Genomic DNA, 18603 nt, shown 5'->3' with positions numbered 1-18603 from the left:
ATATATATATATATATATATATAGATATATATATATAAGTGATGGCTAGTTTTGCATTATCTTCATAAAGGTATTTTCCATATACCTTATTATAGATTTGTGTTCCTTAGAAAGGAAATTTATGACTTGGCTGTATGTAGTCATATTAGCTAGATCGCGATTTCGGGTTCAAGACCCTTCTTCAGTAGCTATAGGGATGTTCTATCTTGTTAGGATAAGATTTAATCCGGTGAGTCTTATTAAAGCTCTAAGTTTTATACTAGTTTCTTACTCACGCCCACCTAATGGTTACATAAATTTAACCAACAAGATTCTCACTCCAGACCAAGAGGAAGTTCTTAATTTAGGGCTTAACTGCCATATTCTGTCTAAACCTAAGAAGTTTAAAAAAAGAACAGAATGCGAAATACTTATAGACGATGTAGAGAAATTATGTAAAAAAGATGAAGTAATTGTTGAGCCCACTTTTAAACAAGAAGTTATTGCCGAAGCTAATAAATCTAGAGGAAAGTATAACAGCAATTTAATTGAAAAGAAACATATCGAGGCTGCAAAAGAGTTAAAATCAGACCATAGTATCACCACCAGGAAAGCAGACAAAGCGGCAACTTATGTACTTATGGACACCTCTGAGTATTTAGAAAAGATAGACACTATTCTTAATGACACCACAAAGTTTAAAAAGATCAACAAAGACCGTACAGAATTACTAAAGAAAAAGGTAAATCGACTAATAGAAAGAAATAATGCTGTCAATAAAATAAAATTTGACAAACTTTCAGGCAACTATGGTATGGGTTACTGCTATGGGACAGTAAAAGCACACAAACCTGGTAATAAACTCCGTCCCATAATTTCTCAAATCCCTGCACCAACGCACAAAGTCGCTTAGAAACTGTGCTCCATTCTAACTCCCTACACTCCCACCACCTACAGTCTACAATCTACATCTGATTCCATAGACATTATCAAGACATTATCAGAGCCCTCCAAAGCATGAGACAAACCGTTGCAAATCCAAACATGAGACATAACACCACAAACGCCAATATGAGACAAAACGCCACAAGTGCAAATACGAGACAAAACGCCATAACCACAAGCATGGCACATTCCGCCACAACACGAACCCGGAGGCTCTCCTAGTGCACGTGACATTTCGTCACTGCCCGAAATACCGGGTGACCACCCCCTAAGTGATTAGCAAGTAAGAAACTAGTATAAAACTTAGAACTTTAATAAGACTCATCGGATTAAATCTTATCCTAACAAGATAGAACATCCCTATAGCTACTGAAGAAGGGTCTTGAACCCGAAATCGCGATCTAGCTAATATGACTACATACAGCCAAGTCATAAATTTCCTTTCTAAGGAACACAAATCTATAATAAGGTATATGGAAAATACCTTTAAGAAAATAATTAATGCAAAACTAGCCATCACTTTTAATGATATATGCATTAGAGAAAAACTCCTGCCCAAATACACTTATAATATATATATATATATATATATATATATATATATATATATATATATATATATATATATATATACATATATATTGCCTATTTCATTGTATTCCCTGAAGGCCCCCTACGGTTTTCAACTTCCACGTGGAAGTTGAATTGCTTGTGTGTGTGTAGTGTATGCATGTGAAATTGTGTATGTGTATGAATTTTCCTAGTTGTAGTATAGACGCAACATGACAAATTCATACACGCACACACGCGCGCGCGCACACACACACATGCACATTCACATACACACACACACATACACGCACACACACACACACATACACACACATTCACACACACACACGCACGCACACACACGCATGCACACACACATACACACGCATTCACACACACACATTCACACACACACACACACACACACACACACACACACACACACACACACACACACACACACACACACACACACACATTCACACACACACACACAACCACACACATTCACACACACACACACACACACACACACACACACACACACACACACACACACACACACACACACACACACACACACACACACACACACACACACACACGTCGGTCGAAGTGACAGCGAAGTTTGGAATTCCGGGAAAAATTCAAGCTTCGTCGATCTCAACAACAAGGGAGTACCTTTGTTGTATTATTAGGGAAGGGGAAATATCGTGGTGTAGTGGAAAGGCGAAGAAAAAGGAGAAAGGGAGGGATTACTGAGGGAAATGGAAGGAAATGAGGAAGGGGACGAACGGGCTCCAGACATTAGAAGGGGTGTCAACAAAAGGTGTGCAGAACACACAGACGAGAAAGAACAGGGGAACAGAGGTGTCAAAAGCAGAAATATAGTTAATAGCAACTCAATGGAAAGAGAAGATTACTGCTTTTATGGATTTAATTAGGGAGGAGATGACAACCTCCCCCGACTAGTAAATCTAGAGGAGAAACTAGAAAAAAATAACGAAGCATGGGAGGTTGAGTTTAACCAATTAACACTAGATACCCAAAGAGTTGATAAACTGGAAGAAGTAAAGAAGGGGAATCAAAACCTAAATAAAGAAATAGAAGAATTAAAAAGACAGTTAAAAGTAAAAGATGAGAGTGAGGAATTAAAGAATAATTATAAAGAAAATAAAGAGTCCATAGCAAAAGAAGCACAGGGTTGGACAAAAGTACAAGAGAATAACAAAATTGTATTTAGAGGTATAGTGACACAACAGATGAAAGATCAAACTAAGAACACAGTTATTAAAGTGATGAGAGAGAAGGAGAATGTAGTAAGAGACTTAGCGGGCAAAAAGAAATGTATAATCATATTAGGGATGGAAGAGAAGCATAATCCAAATAGGACCACAAGAGTAAAAGAGGAGAAGGAAAAGGTAAACAAGATATTAGAAGTAGTTCAAGAGGATGAACAAGAAACAGGGAAAGAAATTGAAGAAATATATAGACTAGGGAAATACAATACAGATAAGACCAGACCAATTAAGGTTAAATTCAGGTCACAAACGACAGCAGAGAATATCTTAGCAAAAACAGGGAAACTAGCAGACAGTGATCAATATAAACAGGTATGGATAAAAAGGGAAATGAATAAAGAGGAAAGAGAGGATGAGAAAACAAAAAGACTAGAAGCTAAGGAAAAAACGAGAAAAGAACAGGGTCAGAAAAAGAGAAATTCTGTTGGAGAGTAGTGAATATGAAAGTGAGGAAATTATTCATAGGAGGGAAAAACGGAAAGGAAACAGAAAACACGATGGAAGTAGCAGAAAAATAAAAGTGTCTTACACAAACATAGATGGCTTAATAACAGGCTTGAACGAACTGAATTATTACCTGAAGGAAAAAGAACCGGACACACTGGGAATTATAGAGACAAAATTGAAAGGTCCACTACCACCCAACAGTGTAGGGCATGGTGTATATAATTATTGGATTAGAAACAGAGAGGTAAAACAAGGGGGTGGAGTTATGTTCCTAACTAAGAAGGATATAAATGTGAGGAATGTCACATATGGAAAGAATAGAGTAGAGATGATTATGATGGAAGTGGAGGACAAGGATGGGAAGAGCAGGAAGTTTGTGGTACATTATGTGCCTCCTAAAACGGTTTCGTGGGAAGAGAGAGAACACAAGAATATATTAGAAGACACAGGGATAATACTAAATAAGATAATGGATGATGGAGGAAGAATAGTTATGGAGAGAGGCCAAACGTAGAGTATGGGATCCAATATATACTCTGCGTTTGGCCTCTCTCCTACAGTGCTGTTGCAGTCGTTGCTGCTTTTACTCAAAAATAGTTATAATGGGTGACTTTAATTGTAAAGAAATCTGCTGGGAAGAGATGACAGTAAAGGGTGGAGACGACCTATGGGGAAATGTACTACTTGATATGCTTATAGAACATACAATGACTCAATGGATACAAGAGAATGCTAGGTATAGAAATGAAGAACCATCGAGAATGGACCTAATAATCACACCAGAACCCGAAATAGTGGGCAAGATTGAATATAAGACACCAATAAGTAAAAGTGACCACATATTGGTTGAACTGGAACAAAATGAGGAAAAACACATGGAAAAAAACGAACAATATAGAAAGGGAATATTGATGTATGGAAAAACAAATTTTGATAAAATTAGATAATTCTTTTAAAAAGCAGACTGGAAAAGGATACACAAAGAGGAAACAACAGTAGGTAAGAAATGGAATATTTTGACAAATATTTATAGAGAAGGAGTGGAAAACTATGTTCCAAGACAAAGACAGGAAAAAGGATATGTAAAGTGTTGGTACAACAAAAAATGTAGGGAGTTAAAAGACAAAAGGGATAAAGCCTGGATAAAATGAAAAAAAGAAAAAAAAACTGAAAAATTGAAAATATATACTAGTTATAGAAATCAATATGTACAAGTGTGCAGAGAAGAAAAGAGAAAATAAGAAAAAAAAACTGTCATAGAAAAATGTAAAGATCAACCAAAACTATTTTACAGATTTGTAAACAACAAAATTAAAAACAAACAAGAATTAGAAAAACTACGACAAGGAGGAGTTCAATACACAGAGGAAATAGAAATGGCAGAAATTATGAACAAGTATTTTAAATCATTGTTTACGAGGGAGAGCATACAACCTAGATATATTGAGTGGGAGGAGAAAGTCCCCCCTATGAAAGGTATAGAAGTAACAAGGAATGAAATAATGAATTACTTGAGTAATCTCGATGTCAGAAAATCGCATGGACCAGATGAAATGGCAAACTGGGTTTGAGAGAATGCAGGAATGGACTAACAGACAAAATACATAGTCTTATAAGCAGTTCATTGAAAAAAGGAAAAGTTCTAGAAAATTGGAAAAGAGCAAATATATATTACTAATATATAAAGGGGAAAACAAGGAAGACCCTATTAACTATAGATCGGTCTCTCTTACAAGTACGATAGCGAAAATTTGTGAAAGAATGATCAAAATTAGATGGGTAAGGCATTTGGAAAAAAAACAACGTACTAAATCCAAGGTAATTTGGATTTAGACAAGGACGATCATGCGTCACAAACTTAATGTGTTTCTATTCAAGGCTAATAGATGTAATATAAGAAAGAGATGGATGGGCTGATTGTGCATTTCTAGACCTGAAAAAAACTTTTGATGAGGTGCCACATAAGAAATTAGAAACCGTAGGAGGAATACAGGGCAAACTGCTGAAGTGCATGGAAGATTTATTGCATGAAAGAAAAATGAGAGTGGTGATAAGAGACAAACACTCTAATTGGGATGAAGTGATTAGTAGAGTTCCACAAGGAAAAGTTCTGGCTCCAATAGTGTTTGCTATACATATATTAATGATATGGATAAAGAAATTTAAAGTTATATGAGCTTTGCGGACGATGTAAAATTGTTGAAAAAAGTGAACACTGTAGAAGATAGCAAGTCGCTACCGAGTGATCTCAATAAAGTATGGGAATGGAGTAGGAAGTGGGAGATGGAATTCAATATTAAGAAGTGTAGTATAATGGAATTTGGAAGAAGCAAAAAAGAATAGTGGGATCATATAAATTGGGAGAGGAAGAAATTTAAAAAAGTAGAAAATGAGAAGGACCTGGGAGTCATTATTATTAATAATATGTCCCCTGAGAAACATATACACAAAAAATTGTAGAAACTTATAATTTAATATGAACAATCAAAATGGCATTTACATACATGGACGAAGAAATTGTGAAGAAAATACTGGTCACTTTGATAACACCAAGATTGGAGTATGCAGCGACGACGTGGTAACCAAGTACAAAAAATGTATAACAAAACTTGATAGAATACTCAGCAATTACGAAATTGGCACCAACACTCTCAGAACTATCATATGAAGAGAGACTAGCAAAACTTGAGCTACAGGCATTGAGGCAAAAAAGAGAGTAGACTTGATAACTATTTATAGAATCATGAAAGGCATAGAAACTATTGATAAAGAGGATCTAATAAAATGGAATAGTAGAGATACAAGAGGACATGGAAAGAAAATCAAGAAAGACAGTTATAGATGAGACTTGAAAAAGAACAGTTTTCCCCAAAGGGTAATAGACGTTTGGAACAAGTTAGATGAGAATGTGGTGTGTGCAAAAACGATACACGAATTTAAAAACAGTCTGGATAAAAAATATATGAAGACCACGAGCATATCTCCCCTTCCCGTAAAATACAACTAGGTAAATACAACTAGGTAAATACACACACACGTACGGAAGCTGGAGTGTGTGTGTGTGCTTGCGTATATCTGTGTGTACGTTTGCTTGTACATATACAAATATGTGTGTGCGTTTACCTAATTGCAATATAAAGGAAAGATGGTAACTCGTAGAGTCTCCAATTAATTATCGTACTGTACCAAGTTTTGAAATCATATATGGTCTTGGCTTGGATTATTTCAACTTCAGATCTATCAGTTTATTCACTTATGAGGACAACTGTTTATTGACCTTTTTAGATATTTTGTCGTTTTTTATTTGTTCCTATGACCTCTTGGATCGAGGACTAAGAAATCCCCTCTGTCAGTTTCATCTACTCCCTTTAATGACCTTTCTCTTTGATTCCTCTCTCTCTCTCTCTCTCTCTCTCTCTCTCTCTCTCTCTCTCTCTCTCTCTCTCTCTCTCTCTCTCTCTCTCTCTCTCTCTCTCTCTCTCTCTCTCTCTCTCTCTCTCTCTCTCTCTCTCTCTCTCTCTCTCTCTCTCTCTCTCTCTCTCTCTCTCTCTCTCTCTCTCTCTCTCTCTCTCTCTCTCTCTCTCTCTTTCTCTTCTTTCAGTTACCCTTTGAATCCTCTCAGTCGTGTGTTGTGTGTGTGTGTGTGTGTGTGTGTGTGTGTGTGTGTGTGTGTGTGTGTGTGTGTGTGTGTGTGTGTGTGTGTGTGTGTGTGTGTGTGTGTGTGTGTGTGTGTGTGTGTGTGTGTGTGTGTGTGTGTGTGTGTGTGTGTGTGTGTGTGTGTGTGTGTGTGTGTGTGTGTTTACGTAGTTGTATCTTCCGGGAAGAGGAACTACGCTCGTGGTGTCCCGTCTCTGTATCTCGCGATATCTAAGTTGTTCTTAAATTCGTGTATGGTTTTTGCACACACTATTGTTTCGTCCAGTTTGTTCCATACATCCATCACTCTGTAGGGAAAGCTGTTCACTTTCAGAGAGTGTGTGTGTGTGTGTATTTACCTAGTTGTATTTACCTAGTTGTATTTTACGGGAAGGGGAGCTATGCTCGTGGGGTCCCGTCTTCATATCTCATTTTATCTAAACTATTTTTAAATTCGTGTATTGTTTTTGCACACACCACTTTCTCATCTAACTTGTTCCAACTGTCTATTGCTCTGTGAGGAAAGCTGTTCTTTTTCAAATCTCTTCTATAGCTGTCTTTTTTTATTTTCTTTCCGTGTCCTCTTGTATTTCTGTCATCCCATTTTATCAGATTCTCTCTATCAGTAATTTCTATGCCTTTCATGATTCTGTAAATAGTTATCAAATCTCCTCTCTCTCTTCTTTGCTCTAGTGTCTGTAGTTTAAGTTTTTGTAGTCTCTCTTCATATGATAGTTTTGAGAGTGTTGGTGCCAATTTTGTAATTGCTCTTTGTATTCTTTCAAGTTTTTTTATACATTTTTTTGTACTTGGTGACCATATCGTTGCTGCATATTCCAATCTTGGTCTTATCAGGGTGATTAGGATTTTCCTCACCATTTCTTCATCCAGGTATGTAAATGCCACTTTGATTGTTCTTATTAAATTATAGGTTTCTCCAAAAATCTTATTTATATGTTTCTCAGGTGACATATTATTCATAACAATGACTCCCAGGTCCTTCTCATTTTCTACTCTTTTTATTCCTTCTTCTCCCAAATTATATGATCCTGTTATTCTGTTTTTGCTTTTTCCAAATTCCATTATACTACACTTTTTTGTATTGAACTCCATCTCCCACTTCCTACTCCATTCCTGTACTTTATTTAGATCTCTCTGTAGTGATTCACAATCTTCTTCAGTTTTCATTCTTTTCAGTAGTTTTGCATCATCTGCAAAGAAGCTCATATAGCTTTCAATTCCTTCATCCATATCATTAATATATATAGCAAACATTATTGGGGCCAGAACTGTTCCCTGCGGGACACCGCTTATTACTTCATTCCATTTTGAGTGCTGATCTCTTATCACTACTCTCATTTTTCTGTCTTGCAAAAAGTCTTCCATCCAATTTAGCAATTTACCTTGTATTCCTCCTTCATATTCTAATTTCTTAAGCAGCTTCTTATGTGGTACTTTGTCAAAAGCTTTTTTTAGGTCTAGAAATGCACAATCAGCCCATCCATCTCTTTCTTGTATTATATCTATTAGCCTTGAATAGAAACATATTAAATTGGTGACGCATGATCGCCCTTGTCTGAATCCAAATTGCCTTGGATTTAGTACGTTGTTTTTTTCCAAGTATTTTACCCATCTACTTTTGATAATTCTTTCACATATTTTTGCTATTGTACTTGTTAGAGAGACTGGTCTATAGTTGGTAGGTTCTTCTTTATTTCCTCCTTTATATATAGGTACTATATTTGCTTTTTTCCAATCTTCTGGAACTTTTCCTTCTTTTAAGGAACTGCTTATTATGCTATGTATTCTGTCTGCCAGTTCATTCCTGCATTCTTTCAGAATCCAGTTTGCTATTTCATCTGGCCCATGCGATTTTCTGACATCAAAATTACCCAAGTGTGTCAATATTTCATTCTTTGTTACTTCTATTTCTTCCATAGGGGGGACTTTTTCCTTCCACTCAATCTCTTCAGGTTGTATATTTTCCCTTGTAAACACTGATTTAAAATGTTTGTTCATAATTTCTGCCATTTCCATTTCCTCAGTGTATTCAACTCCTCCTTGTCTTAATTTCTCCAAGTCTTGTTTGTTTTTCAGTTTATTGTTTACAAATCTGTAGAATAGTTTTGGTTGATCTTTACACTTTTCTATAACATCTTTTTCATATTTTCTTTTTTCCTCTCTGCACTTTTGTACATATTCATTTCTATAACCAGTATATATTTTCCATTTTTCAGGTCTTCTGTCTTTTTTCCATCTGGTCCAGGCTTTGTCTCTTTTGTCTTTTAACTCCCTACAACTTTTGTTGTACCAGCATTTTACATATTCTTTTTCTTGTTTTTGTCTTGGGACATACTTTTCCACTCCTTTTTTGTAAATTTTTGTCAAAATATTCCATTTCTCTTCCACTGATGTTTCTTCTTTGTATATTTCTTCCCAGTTTTCTTGTTGGAAGAATTCTCTTATTTTATCAAAGTTTGTTTTTTCATACATCATTCTTCCTTTTCTATATTGTTCATTTCTTTTGATATATTTTTCTTCATTAAGTTCCAGTTCAATCAATATGTGGTCACTTTTACCTATTGGTGTTTTATATTCAATCTTGTCCACTATTCTAGGTTCAGATGTAATTATTAAGTCTAGCCTCGATGGTTCTTCTTCATTTCTATACCTAGTGTTCTCTTGTATCCATTGTGTCATTGAATGGTCAGTAATCATCTCAAGTAGAGCATTTCCCCATGAGTCATCACCACTCTTTACTGTCATTTCTTCCCAGCAGATTTCTTTGCAATTAAAGTCGCCCATCATAACTATTCTTCCTCCGTCTTCCATTATTTTAGTTAATGCTATCTTTGTGTCCTCTAACATACTTTTATGTTCACTCTCCTCCCATGAGGCTGTTTTCGGAGGCACATAATTGATCACAAATTTTCTGCTCTTCTTATCTCGGTCTTCCACTTCTATCATAATCATCTCTACTGTATTCTTTCCATATATGACACCTTTCACGTTTATATCCTTCTTAGTCAGGAACATAACTCCACCCCCTTGTTTTTTCTCTCTGTTTCTAATCCAATAATTGTATGTATCATGTCCTACACTGTTGGGTGGTAGTGGGCCTTTTAATTTTGTTTCTACAATTCCCATTATGTCCGGTTCTTTTTCTTTCAAATAATCATTCAGTTCATTCAATCCTGTTATCAATCCATCTATATTTGTGTAAGACACTCTTAGTTTTCTGCCACTTCCATTGTGTTCTCTGTTTCCCTTATGTTTTTCTTTAGTATGTCGAACTGCTTTATTTTCATGTTCACTACTCTCCAATAGAATCTCTCTTTCTCTGACTCCGTTCTTTCCTCGTTTTTTGCCTTAGCTTCAATTCTTTTCTTCTTTTCTGCCTCTCTTTCCTCCTTATTCATTTCTCTTTTTATCCATACCTTTTTATATTGATCATTTGTTGCTAGTTTCCCCGTCTTGGATAGAATTTTCTCTGCCGTTGTTTGTGACCTGAATTTAATCTTAATTGGTCTGGTCTTATCTGTACTATATTTTCCTAGTCTGAATTTTTCCTCAATTTCCTTTATAATTTCTGGTTCATCTTCCTGGACTAATTTTAATAAACTGCTTACTCTTTCATTTTCCTCCTTGATTCTTGCGGTTCTATCTGGGTTATGTTTCTCTTCCATTCCTAATATAATTATACATTTCTTTTTGTCAGCTAATTCTCTTACTATATTCTCCTTCTGTCTCATCACTTTAATAACTGAGTCTTCATTATGTTCTTTCAATTGCTGTTTGACTATGTCAGTGAATGAAACCTTATTCCCTTCTTGAGTTATTCTCCAATTTTTAACTTCTGTAGCTATTTTCTCTCTATTTTCATTACTATTCTTCTTCAATTTCTCATTCTCATCCTTTACATTTCCTAACTGTCTTTTTAGTTCCTCTATTTCTTCAGTTAAGTTTCTGTTAGCCTTCTCTAGTTGTTCCAACCTTTCAATTCTCTGGAAAATGGAGTCTACATTACCTAACTTACGTTCCAAGTCCTCGATCACCTTATCAACTCTCTCCTCTAGTCTTATCAGTCGGGGGGGGGGGGTTGTGTCCCCCCCACCCTCTTTAAATCCCTGGAACATATTCTCGTCACTTTCTTCTGTATTGCTCCTCTCTATACTTCTAATCTTTACATTTTTATTAGACATTTGATCCTCGCTAAGTCTTTTGTTTACCTTCCGCTTGTCTGGCTGGGCAAAGTCTACTCCCTCCTCATTTCCTTCCATTTCCCTCAGTAATCCCTCCCCTTTTCCTCTTTCCCTACGTTCCCACTACTCCACGAGCAATTTCCCCCCCACCCTGCAAAAACACTAGGCACTTCTCTTTGCGTTGGGATCCACAGACTTCAATTTTCTTCAGAACGTCTTCTAAGCCGTCCATTCGTTGAAGTGTGTGTGTGTGTGTGTGTGTGTGTGTGTGTGTGTGTGTGTGTGTGTGTGTGTGTGTGTGTGTGTGTGAGAGAGAGAGAGAGAGAGAGAGAGAGAGAGAGAGAGAGATAGAGAGATAGAGAGAAAAAGAGAGAGTGGGCGCATGTTTTTACGTAATTATAATCCACAGGAATGAATCTACCTTCATGAAATACTGTAATTTTCCTCAACTATCAAAACTAGTTTCGAATTTCCTTATTTTTAAGGTGGACTGCATCGATTAGAATATTCCAAGGCTTTGTGCACTTACATGGATATATATATTTTTGACATCCTTAAGACATTAAGTCTTTTTCGATTTATTTCCTTGACTTAGCATGTGTGTGTGTGTGTGTGTGTGTGTGTGTGTGTGTGTGTGTGTGTGTGTGTGTGTGTGTGTGTGTGTGTGTGTGTGTGTGTGTGTGTGTGTGTGTGTGTGTGTGTGTGTGTGTGTGTGTGTGTGTGTGTGTGTGTGTGTGTGTGTGTGTGTGTATTTACCTAGTTGTATTTTGCGGGAAGGGGAGCTATGCTCGTGTTGTCCCGCCATTGTATCTCTCAGTGTCTAGTTTGCTTTTAAACTCGTGAATGGTTTTTGCGCTTACTATTTCATTATCCAGTTTGTTCCAAGTGTCTAAAACTCTATGTAGAAAACTGTTTTTCTTCAGTTCTCTTCTATGGCTATGTTTTCTTAATTTCTTTCCATGTCCTCTTGTGTTTCTCTTGTCCCAGTTTAGTAATTCTTCTCTATCAAGTATCTCTGTGCCTTTCATGATTCTGTAGATGGTCAGTAGGTCTCCTCTCTCTCTTCTTTCCTCCAGTGTCGGTAGCTCCAGTTTAGCCAATCTCTCCTCGTATGATAGGTTTGCAAGTGCAGGTGCCATTTTTGTAGCTGCTCTTTGGATTCTTTCTATTTTCTTTATGTTCTTTTTGGTACTGGGGGACCACAATGTCGCCGCATACTCTAGTCTAGGCCTTATCAATGTAACCAAATTTTTTTTTATCATGTCTTCGTCCAGGTAAGCAAATGCCACTTTTATTGATCTTAGCAAGTTGTAAGTCTCCCCGACAATTTTGTTAATCTGTGTATCATAGGACAAGTCGTTTGTGATAATAACTCCCAAGTCTTTTTCGGATCCTACTTTCTTTACTTCCTTGGTTCCAATTGTATAATTTCTTGATATTCTGTTTTTGCTTTTTCCAAACTCCATTATGCTACACTTCTTAGTATCAAAATCCACTTCCCATTTCTGACTCCAGTTCCATACCCTATTCAGATCTTCTTGCAGTGCTTCACAGTCCTTATCAGTTTCTACTTTCCTTAACAGTTTGGCGTCATCAGCAAAGAAGCTCATGTAACAGTTCACGCCCTCGTCCATATCATTCATATAGATAGCAAACATTATTGGAGCCAGTACAGATCCTTGCGGTACTCTTTCCAATCTGAATATTTTTCTCTGAGTACTACTCTCATCTTTCTTCCAGTCAGGAAGTCCTCCATCCATTTTAGTAGGTTCCCTTGTATTCCTCCTATGTGTTCCAGTTTTTTTAGTAGTTTTCTGTGTGGTACTTTGTCAAATGCTTTTTGCAAGTCTAGGAATGCACAATCAGCCCATCCGTTTCTTTCTTGCACTATGTCTATTAGTCTTGAGTAGAAGCATATCAAGTTTGTGGTGCATGATCTACCTTGTCTGAACCCGAATTGTCTTGGGTTTAATATGTTGTTATCTTCCAGGTGTTTTACCCATCTATTCTTGATGATTTTCTCACAAATTTTGGCTATAGTGCTTGTTAGTGATACTGGTCTATAGTTGGTGGGTTCTTCCTTGTTTCCTCCTTTATATATTGGTACAATGTTAGCATTTTTCTAGTCATTAGGTATCTTTCCTTCCTTGAGTGAGCTATTTATTATGATGTGTATTTTGTCCGTTAGCTCTTCTTTGCATTCTTTTAGAATCCAATTTGCAATTCCATCCGGGCCATGTGATTTTCTGACGTCCAGTTTTGATAGATGTTCTGATATTTCTTTTTGTGATGTTGTAAATTCACTCATGTGGGGAGAATGTTTGTTATTATCTACGTCCCAATTTTGTATTTTCTCTCTGGTGAAGACAGATTTAAAGTGGTTGTTCATGATTTCGGCCATCTCTAATTCTTCTGTGTATTCTATATTTCCTTGGCGTAATTTCACTAGTTCCTGTTTGGTTTTAAGTTTACCATTTACATACCGGTAGAATAGCTTGGGCTGATCTTTGCATTTATCTATAATATCCTTCTCATGGTTCCTTTTCTCCTCTCTTCTCACATTAACATACTCATTTCTATAGTTTATATAAATTTGCCATTTGCTTTGTTTTTTGTCTTTTCTCCACCGTTTCCAAGCTTTGTCCCTTCTGTCTTTTGCCTCACTGCATCTTTTGTTGAACCAACATTTAATGTACTCTCTCTCTCGCTTTTGTCTTGGTACATGCCTGTTTACCCCTTCATTGTAATTAGCCAACAGTATGTTCCATTTCTCTTCCACTGTTGTCTCTTCCATATAGAATTTTTCCCAGTTTGCATTCTGGAAGAACGTCTTTAGTTTTGCAAAGTCTGTTTTGTTGTACATCAATCTTCCTTTCCTATGCTTTTCGCTCCTCTTCATCTCTATTTCTTTCTTTAGTACAGTTTCGATGAGTACATGGTCACTCTTTCCAATTAGTGTCTTGTAGTGGACTTTGTCCACTATTTCAGGTTCCGTTGTAAATATTAAATCTAGTTTTGATGGCACTTCATTGTTTCTGTACCTTGTGTTTTCACTGACCCACTGGGTCATTGTGTACTCCATGGTCATGTCTAGCAGTACATTGCCCCACACGTCATCTCCTCGTAGTGTCATGTTGTCCCAACAAATTTCTTTGCAATTGAAGTCTCCCATAATTACTAGGTTACCCCTACCCATTAGTATCTCATTTAGTGATTTTCTTGTATCTTCTAGCATTTTTGTGTGTTCGTTTTCTTTCCAAGCATTCGTTCTTGGGGGCACATAGGTCACCACAAACTTTCTACTTTTCATATTCTTGCCTTCGACTTTTATCATGATCAGTTCAACATTACCTTTGCTCTTTGCAATTTTTTGTCACGTTTAGGTCTTTCTTGGCCAAGAACATGATTCCCCCTCCCTGCTTTTTGTCCCTGTTTCTTATCCAGTAATTGTATAGCCCTTGTCCAATATCAATAGATGGTATTTCTCCTCTTAGTTTAGTCTCTACAATTCCCATTATGTCTGGTTTTTCTTCTAACAGATAATCATTGAGTTCGTTCAGACCTGAAATTAATCCGTCAATGTTAGTGTAGGCCACTTTTAATTTTCTTCCTTCTCCATTATCTTTTCTGTCCTTGGTTTTTTCGTTTTTATGTGCCACTGTTTCAATCTCATGTCGATTACTCTCCAATGGAATTCTTTGCATTCTGTCTCCGTTCTCAACAAGTTTTTTTTTTCTTTGCTTCTTTTCTTAGTGACTTTTCTTTTTCTAATTCCTCAGTACTCATTTCTCTTTTTATCCATATCTTATTGTACTTTTCACTCATTGCCAAATTGCCTACTTTTTCAAAGATGTCTTCTACTACCATCTGTGACCTTAATTTTATCTTTAGAGGTCGATTTCTATCTTTATATAAGCGACAGATTCAGTGTTACTCTTCTAAGTCAATTCTTTAATCTCTCCCCCCCCTGAATTTCATGTAGAATTTCTACTGCTGTCTCTTTCTCTACTTTTTATATCATGTAACTCGCCTATCCCTGTTTTTCTTTTAGTCCATAGACCACAATACATTTTTTCCTATCTACTGTATCCCTGACCCAGTTTGCTTTTTCATTAATCACTTGGATAATTGTGTCTTTTGCATTATCCTGCATTTGCTGCTTGACTATTTCTTTAAAAGCAGTTTCCTTGTTTTCGATGTTTTCCTTCCACTTCTTAATTTTCTGAATACTTTCTTCACCTAGATTCTCTTCGATCTTTTGTGACAACTCATGTAATCTGTTGTTCACCTCTATCTTTAAATTGTCGCTGCTGTTATTTTCATTAGTTTTCTTCTTTTCATTATCATTCTTCAGCTCATTTATATCCCTTTTCGTTTCTTTGATCTTGTTTGTGAGATCTAAGTTGGTTTTTCTTATGTCAGAGATTTCGTGATTCGCCTGTGCTAAGCATTCCCTTAATCCTATGATATCATTTCTGAAGTCCATAATTTCATTCTCCCACCGAGTCCTAGTTTTGTTCATATCTTTCTCTATCTTTAATAATCGACTTTCATATTTGTTAAATCCTGTGAAGTCTTCTTCGTCGCACGTGGATTTGTTTACATTGCGGTTCGATCGTCTAACGCTAGATGGCTCTGTTTCGTGACTGTCTCTCTAGTCGTTGTTTTCCTTCATTTTAGCTATTTCCATGATAATACAATTGACTAGCACTGCAGAGATATCATTTCGGACACTCACGATCACTCCCCACCCCTACAATACAAACCAGGTTTCGTTTTTCGTCGTAAATCTCCTTCTTCTTGGTGACGACGGCTACGACGGCGTGCGAGTGCGACGACGGTGTGTGTTTGTGTGTGTGTGTGCGTGCGTGTATTCACTTGGTCTTTTGGATCACGTGTTTCGACTCGTGATCGACAGCTATTTCCCTCCTGGAAGAGAGCTCAGAGCTCGTAGGTCCGATCTATGGGTAATGCTATGACCTTTCACACACACACACCCCCAACTCCCCGCCCACGAGAGTCAGAGTAACGACCCGAAGCGCAGCTGTACCGAAATTAATTTCGGCCCTGGGCAGGATTCGAACCAAGCACTACGCGCACCACCATGCTAGTAGTACATCGTTCTACCAACTGCGCCACTGTGTGTGTGTGTGTGTGTGTGTGTGTGTGTGTGTGTGTGTGTGTGTGTGTGTGTGTGTGTGTGTGTGTGTGTGTGTGTGTGTGTGTATTCACCTCGGATCTGCTGCAGTCTCTGTCGAGACAGCCAGACACCACCCTACGGCAGTGAGCTCAGAGCTCTTCATTTGCCGATCTCTGGGTAGGTCTGAGACCACTCACACACCACACACCGGGACAGCAAGGTCACAACTCCTTGACTAACGTCCCGTACCTACTCACTGCTAGGTGACCAGGGGTTACACGTGAAAGGAGACAAACCCAACTTATCTCCGCCCGGCCGGGGAATCGAACCCCGGTTCTCTGGCTTGTGAGGCCAGTGCTTTACCAATCCGCCACCGAGCCGTGTGTGTGTGTGTGTGTGTGTGTGTGTGTGTGTGTGTGTGTGTGTGTGTGTGTGTGTGTGTGTGTGTTCACTTGGTCTTTGGATCACGTGTTGGACTCGTGATCGACAGCTATTTCCCTCCTGGAAGAGAGCTCAGAGCTCGTAGGTCCGATCTATGGGTAATGCTATGACCTTGCACACACACACACACCCAACTCCCCGCCCACGAGAGTTGGAGTAACACCCCTCAGCGCTGCGATACTGATATTATTTCAGCCCCGGGCGAGAGTCGAACCCGGACCTCCGTAGTGGCAGGCCAGAGCTCTAACCACAGCGCCATGAGAGGTGTGTGTGTGTGTGTGTGTGTGTGTGTGTGTGTGTGTGTGTGTGTGTGTGTGTGTGTGTGTGTGTGTGTGTGTGTGTGTGTGTGTGTGTGTGTGTGTGTGTGTGTGTGTGTGTATTTACCTAGTTGTATTTTACGGGAGGGGGAGCTATGGTCGTTGCGTCCCGTCTCCATATCTCGTTTTATCCAGACTGTTTTTAAATTCGTGTATCGTTTTAGCACACACCACATTCTCAACCAATCTGTTCCAAACGTCTATTGTCCTGTTCTTTTTCAGGTCTCTTCTATAGTTGTCTTTCTTGATTTTCTTTCCATGTCCTCTTGTATCTCTACTATCCCATTTTATTAGATCCTCTCTATCAATAATTTCCATGCTTTTCATGATTCTATAAATAGTTATCAAGTCTCCTCTCTCTCTTCTTTGCTCTAATGTCTGTAGCTCAAGTTTTGCCAGCCTCTCCTCATAAGATAGTTCTGAGAGCGTTGGTGCCAGTTTCGTAATTGCTCTTTGTATTCTTTCAAGTTTTGTTATACATGTTTTTTTTTTTTTTGTACTTGGTTACCACGTCGTCGCTGCATACTCCAATCTTGGTCTTATCAATGTGACCAGTATTTTCTTCATCATTTCTTCGTCCAGGTATGTAAATGCCACTTTGATCTTATTAAGTTATAAGTTTCTCCAAAATTTTTGTTGATATGTTTCTCAGGGAGCATATTATTCATAATAATGACTCCTAGGTCCTTCTCTTTTTCCACTTTTTTAATTTCTTCCTCTCCCAATTTATATGATCCCACTATTCTTTTTTTGCTTCTTCCAAATTCCATTATACTACACTTCTTAATGTTGAATTCCATCTCCCACTTCCTACTCCATTCCTATACTTTATTGAGATCACTTTGCAGTGCTTCACAATCTTCTTCGGTGTTCACTTTTTTCAACATTTTTGCATCGTCTGCGAAGAAGATATAACTTTCAATTCCTTTATCCATATCATTAATATATATAGTAAACATTATTGGGGCCAGTACTGTTCCTTGTGGAACTCCACTAATCACCTCATCCCAATTTGAGTGTTTGTCTCTTATCACCACTCTCATTTTTCTTTCATGCAAGAAGTCTTCCATCCACTTAAGTAGTTTGCCCTGTATTCCTCCTACGGTTTCTAATTTCTTTAGCAATTTCTTATGTGGCACCTTATCAAAAGCCTTTTTCAGGTCTAGAAAGGCACAATCAGCCCATCCATCTCTTCCCTGTATTATATCTATTAGTCTTGAATAGAAACACATCAGGTTTGTGACACGTAATCTTCCTTGTCTAAATCCAAACTAGCTCGGATTTCGTACAATGTTTTTTTTTTCAAATGCTTTACCCATCTAATTTTGATCATTCTTTCACAAATTTTTGCTACCGTACGTGTAAGGGAGACCGGTCTATAGTTTGTATGGTCTTCTTTGTTTCCCCCTTTATATATTGGTACTATATGTGCTCTTTTCTAATCTTCTGGAACTTTTCCTTCCTTCAGTGAACTGCTTATTAGACTATTTATTTTGTCTGTTAGTTTGTCCCTGCATTCTCTCAAAATTCAGTTCGCGATTTCATCTGGACCATGAGATTACTCAAGTGATTCATTATTTCATTCCTTGTTACTTCTACTTCTTTCATAGGGAACTTTCCCCTCCCACTCGTCATCTCTCAGT

This window comes from Oratosquilla oratoria, chromosome 38 (assembly GCF_046742065.1).
Source record: "Oratosquilla oratoria isolate Oo_2021 chromosome 38, ASM4674206v1, whole genome shotgun sequence".
In the NCBI taxonomy this organism is placed as follows: Eukaryota; Metazoa; Arthropoda; class Malacostraca; order Stomatopoda; family Squillidae; genus Oratosquilla; species Oratosquilla oratoria.
This window is presented reverse-complemented; position numbering follows the sequence as displayed.